Genomic DNA, 6,699 nt, shown 5'->3' with positions numbered 1-6,699 from the left:
ATGTCAGAAGTATGGCTTTGTTATTGTCTTTATGTGGAGATCAAGTATGGTTCAAGGAGATACATTTGGATGCCAAATTGACAATGGGTGGACTATGACAGCTAATTTTATGTCAGCCTGGATTGGCTACAGTATCCAGTTGTTTGATCAAACACTCATCTAGAAGTTGCTGTGGATGTATTTTGTAAATGTGATTAACATTTGTGATCATCCAACTCTAAGCAGGTTATCTTCCATAATGTGGATAGCCTCATCCAATTGGTTGAAGGCCATTAAAGCAAAGAAATTTCCTGGAGAAGGAAATTTGCCCCAAGAGTTTAACATAGAATCCTCCCTGAGTTTCCAGCCTGCTGGTCTGCCTCATGAATTTGAGATTTAAAAGTACAATGTCAACTCTTACCTGAATTCCAAGTTGCCAGCCTGCCTTACAAATTACAGACTTGTCTGCTTCCACGATCACATAAGCAAATTCCTTAAAACAAATCTGTAGATGGATAGATTCTATTGATTCTGTCTCTCTGGAGAATGCTGACTGATACATGTAGTTACTGATAATTAATCCTCCTCCTCGCCTCTACACTCTGAGTAGTGAACTGAGAAGGAAGACAAGAGCCACATAATATGAGATCAGCCTAAATATTGATGAAGTTGATAGGACACACCATCACTGCTAGCCAATTGGAGCACCCAAGGGAAGGGAGTGGAGAGGAGAGCATTTGGGGCCAGGGAACAGCTTGCACATCCTGTGACTAGTCATAAGCCCCTCTGCCATCTTCTTGATGGGGTGAAAACAGCCCCTCCATCTTGCTTCCCCACAATACTCAATGTGTATTTATACTTGTTTTCCTCTTCTAGGTTCCTTCTGCTGGTGTAAGAAAGCAAAAACAAACAAACAAACCAGATTCCAGAGATCATTGTGATTTCAAAGAGTAACATCTTTGAGGAAGAGAGTAAGGGAAGTGTGTGGGCCATTTGGTTCACAAGAGCTATATTTAAAAGGACAAACTAAACACCTTAGAACTGTAGCCATAAAGGACCCTCTAATTTCCTCCCTGCTTCCCCAGATTAACTTTACAAACCAACAGAGTTGGTAGTAGCTCTTCCCTGCAAAGAGAGGGCACTCTGAAGAGGATTAAACTCCTGAAAACAAGTCCATCCTAAAAAAAGAAGGCTCAGTGGAGAGAGCCATACTTCAGCAGTACTGTCTCCTAGCCCCAGCACTGAAGACTCACTGTTTTCTCTTGGGGATGAGTCAGGACAAAGGATGAGTCTTGGACAGAGAGAAAGGATTCCTCCCATTTTTTACCATCCTGGAGCACGGAAGGAATTGGTATCCAGTTATACAGGATTCATCTACTATTGCCCAGAGCCAGTGGCCCATTTATAGATGGGGCAATCATTACAACACAGCAGGTTCCCTTCTTGTCACATCTTAAAGACTCCCTTATAAAGTTCCAGTAAATATAGTTACTATAATATACCAATACTGAGATACTACTGAGACATACCTTTAATTTTTAAACTACCCTCAAGAAATAAAGAAATCTTAAGATATGGCCTCTTTAAGAGACTTTCCCTGTTACCCGGGCCATTTCTCTCCACTGGTCAGAGTTTCTGGGAACCTATGTGCAATTTTGGGTAAATATACAAAGTATGTCTCAAATGAAGAACAACCCAGAGAACTCCCAGTCCAATTTGGGAGCTCTTTTGGGAGAGGAGCTCTTTGTCAGGGAAGGAACAGAGAGATGTGCACCTGTCATTTTTTTTAAGTTTATTTATTTTGAGAGATAGAGCATGACTAGGATAAGGTCAGAGAGAGAGGGAGAAAGAATTCCGAGCAGGCTTCAGGCTAACACAGCTCAGCACCTAATGTAGGACTTGAACTCATGAACCATGACATCATGACCTGAGTTGAAATCAAGAGTCAAATGCTTAAGCAACTGAGCCACCTGGGTGCCCCTGTCAGTCTTAATCCTTAGCTTCCCTGTGTCCTTCATTCTCCTGTGGGCTGTTAGAGCAGGCAAGTATACAAGACCTGAGTTAGTGCATAGGATCCATAGGGCAGAGCAAATCTGATATTTGGTGAGGCATGGAAAATAAAGAGTCTTAGGCATGGATGAAGGAGGCACAGGAGCTAGAAAAGCAAAGGCAGCAAGGAATATTTGAAGCTAAGCTCTAATCATTTTCCTGCCTCCTGGTGATCTTTACATACATAGTAGGGCCACAAACAGTGTTTGGTGAGAAATAAAATAGTTCCCAGAGAAAGGACTAGTAAGAGACAAGGTAAGAGTCTTAGGTCAAGGAAATTGAGGGCTTGCCCAGAAAACTACAACATCGCTCAGAATCCCAGTAGAAAACAGGACACTCAAATTGAATGTTTACCCTACACCCTAGCTCTAAGAGAATTTATGAAGGACCTGAATGGTGAAGAAGTGGGAAAGGTGAAAAGGAAGGAAGAAAAAGAGAGAGTGACTAGTTTTAAATGGAATCTGTAGGTAATGAAACTTTGACCAGCACCCATCAGAGATGATACTTACAAATATAAAATGAATGAAAACATGAGATAAAGATACTGAGCCTGACAACTACAAAGTTAGTCCTCATGACTACAAAACCCACCAGCCACAACACAGGACCTAATTCAGGAGAGCTGGAGGAATGAAGTTGTTGCTGTTGTCACCATAAAACTTGGTCAGCCTGGGCCTCCTGGTCAAGCCATGATGCTAGCAAACATTATAGCATAGGAACTAAGCATAAGCAGGAAAGAATCTTTGAGAACACACCCTCTATAGTGACCACAAGCTACTAGTATCAAAACACGGTGGTCACCGATGACAAAGAAATTAATAAAAAGATCTAAGCCTTACAGTTCACATAGGTGATGACAACAAGTTCTATTATTTGGGATGAATTAAAAAATGAATAAAATAAATCTGTGAAGGATAGCTAAAGGTAAGAAAATGAAGATGCAGGGATATTGAGTGACTCACCACAGAGTGAGTGTTAAAGCCCTGACTTCCCTAATATCAAGAAGTGAGTGGCCTGCAGGTCTGGTCTATGTGTGAACGCAGCACGGATCTAGCAATCATGGCTGAGCCATCCTCTTCTGGGCAGTGATCTCTCGATTTAGAACCTTATTAGAGGTAGAGCCAGCTCCTTACCTTTAGAATGAGAATTTCTATCTCCAAATTAAGAAAATGTCTAGTTTTCATGCAAAGAAAGAAGAGTAAGGTAGAAATGGCTATTCCTTCTTATCCCTTTCCACACTTAAGTGTGCTCTTCCCTTTTAAATTTATCTGCAGGTTTGAACTGTCCACAGGTCCTCAGCCAGGTATATCTCTAGTCCAAGCTGGGCTCCAGTAGGCTGTGCAACAGAATCCAGTACTCACAGCATCTCAGAGAGGTCGAGTAGTTGCCCATGCTACTCAGAACTTGGCCTTGAACCAGATTCAAAGACAGAGCTGGGAAGACTTCCTCCCTTGATTCACTCTCCCCACCCCAGATCCAAACAAGAGGAGGGGCATATCCAAACCAATATCCACATCCAAAACATTCCACTGTGGGACTCTAGGTTGGGAAGACTCAAAAAGACATGGAATGCAGCCTCTCTCCCAATGGTGACAGTAGAGCTGGGTCCTACACCCCCTTCTTTCCTGATCCTAGTAGGGAAAACACTCAGTTAATGGAGGAGGGGACAGTCCTGAACCTAGATCCTTCTTTTCCCTATTATTCCAGGAAAAGAAGAGCCTAATCCTTTTCTTTCTATATTATCTTGGCAGGAATTCTGAGCTAAAGACCATGATTTCTGATTAAGGCTGTGCCTAGTAGCTCCTCTCCAAATGAAGGAGGAAAATATCCTTTGTCTGTATCACTATGGCCATAAGATGATATTTTAAAGAGTTTATTTCACATGTAGATAAATCAGAGGCCTAAGTAATAATCACGAGGTGGTTCCCTCGAATACTCTCCTACATAATACAGAAAACAGGAAATCATGGACTTTGAGATCACACATAAAGCACACTTTAACCACTACCATGCACGATTTCACCTCAATCCTGGCACTGCTTACACCAAGAATAATGGAGGCAGGTGCCTACTCTGTCCCCTCCTTTGTTTGGTCCTGGGGCTAAGGGTGGATGCTATGTGGAAATCCCCACATTGGCTCTCTACAAAGATGACCAAAATCCAGTAACACAATTTATAGATCTGGAAACTGAATAGGGTTGTAACATTTTCCATGTGACAAATTCTAGTGCTTGCTCTTTTACTTTTTAAAAGAAATATATGTATATATAATATATCAATATATATACTATTTATACTGTGTATATGTATATATATTGCCCCATTAAATAAATTATATATGTATATATGTGTATATTAAAATGTTAATATGTATATTCTTATATATGAATATGTGCATATTTAAATACATACTTATATACTTTTCCATTTCCATTAAAAAGAGGTAGAAGATGGCGTTTAAAAATCAACAAAGGCCTTAGCATCTTCAGTATCAGTTCAGACCGGATGACTCCTTTAGCTACTGCCACCTGGTGGCAATATGCCTAAAATTCAAGGACAGGAATCAAAGATTGTGCTCAGGAGCTCCCTCTAGCCCATGAAAGACTTGACAGACAACAAGTTCAAAACGGATACAGGGGCGCCTGGGTGGCTTAGTCGGTTAAGCGTCTAACTTTCGCTTAGGTCATGATCTTGCGGTTCGTGGGTTCGAGCCCCGCGTCGGGCTCTGTGCTGACTGCCAGCTCAGAGCCTGGAGCCTGTTTCAGAGTCTGTAACTCCCTCTCTCTCTGACCCTCCCCTGCTCACGCTGTCTCTCTCTCTCCTAGAAATAAATAAAACATTAAAAAAAGTAAAAAAAAAAAAAAACAGATAGAAAACCCAGATTTTGACTTACAAGTACATCTGCACAAAAGGTGCACTGGGTATTAGGACAGAGATAGGCAAGGAATAGCATAACATTTAAAAATGATCACCAGTCCTTGAATGTAGGCAGAAATGGAAGGTGTCAGTTTTAAATTTTTTTACAATAAAAGAAAAAAGAGAAGGAAAGAATATTGGAGGAACATTTTTAGTGTAATGAAAGTGTGCTTATACTTGTACACTGAGAAAAAGAGTTAGTAGAAAAGACAATATTAAAGGTACAGGGAAGGATATGGATTTGAAATACCTGAGAGGATGTGATGGGGTGAGACCAAGAGCACGTGAAAAGGTATTTTGCCAAATTCAATACCCATTCATTATGTTTAAATATTAAATAAATAGAAATTGATAGTTCTTTTTTAACTTTTTAATATTTATTTATTTTTGAAAGAGAGAGACAAACTCTCTCTTTGTGAGTGGGGGAGGAGCAGAGAGAGAGGGAGACACAGAATTTGAAGCAGGCTGCAGACTCTGAGCTGTCAGCACAGACCCCCACATGGGGCTCAAATTCATGAACTATGAGATCATGACATGAGGTGAAGTCTTAATGACTGAGCCACCCAGGTGGCCCAATAGACAGTTCTTAAGATGAATTGAAAGCTTTCTTTGTGTAAAAATATTCATTGCTCTTATAGGCTGAATTGTGCCCCATGCCCTCCAAATTCATATGTGGAAGCCTTAATAAGACTGTATTGGAAATAAGACCCTTAAATAAGTAATTAAGTTAAAATGAAGCAATCAGATGGGCCCTAATCCAACACCTAATCCAACTGGGTGTTCTTATAAAATAAGGAAATTTGGACACCAAGTGAGACACCAGGGATATATGCACACAGAGGGAAAACCATATGAGGATTCAGGGAGAGGGCTGCCATCTGCAAACCAAGTGGAAAGGCCTTGGGAGAAATCAAACCTGCTAACACCTTGATTTCTTGATTTCTAGCCTCCAAATCTGTGACAAAATAAATTTCTGTTGTTTGTGCCACTCAATCAATAGTATTTTGTTATGGTAGCCCTAGCAAACTAACGCATTCCTATTAAAACCTAAACCCAGAAGAGAATGCCCTCTACTATTTAATATTGTATAGGAGGGAAAAGAAAATGGCATTAGACGAAAGGAATTGGAGACAGAAGAATCAGAAAGGAAGAAGCAAAAACATCTATATGGGAAGATGACATTATTATATATCTGAAGATTCCAAAGGAATTAATAAAGGTTACTAAAACTATTACCAAGAACATTGCAGGAATAAAATCAGAAATCAACATTCTTCATATACAAACAGTAACCAGCTAGAACTTATAATAATAGATCTCATTATAAAAGAAAGGTAAAATAAAGTTTCTAGGTAAAATTCCAACAAGGACTTTACAAAATCCATATGGCTAAAGATATAAACACACTTAGGACACAAATGAGATCTAACAAATAAGAAGACATTCCATGTTCTTGAATTGGAAGACTCAGCGAAAATGTATCAATTCTGTTTATAAATGTGACATGATCTCAATAAATATAGCCTCAGGGTTTTTTTTTCCTGGAGAATACAACCTGATTATAAACTTTATAAGAAAGAATAAATAAACAAAAATATCATGGAAAATCCTGGGGGTGGGGAGATGCACAATGTGTAAAAGTTAACCCTAACTATAGAGAGACATTAAAAACCTTCTATAATAGCACATAAAGAGAATGGTAAATGGATAGAATAGAATATAAAACTTGCATATGGAATTAAGAACAAGTAGAAA

Source organism: Hyaena hyaena, unplaced genomic scaffold (assembly GCF_003009895.1).
Source record: "Hyaena hyaena isolate Hyena2069 unplaced genomic scaffold, ASM300989v1 scaffold_364, whole genome shotgun sequence".
Taxonomy (NCBI): domain Eukaryota; kingdom Metazoa; phylum Chordata; class Mammalia; order Carnivora; family Hyaenidae; genus Hyaena; species Hyaena hyaena.
Note: the sequence above shows the minus strand (reverse complement) of the source record.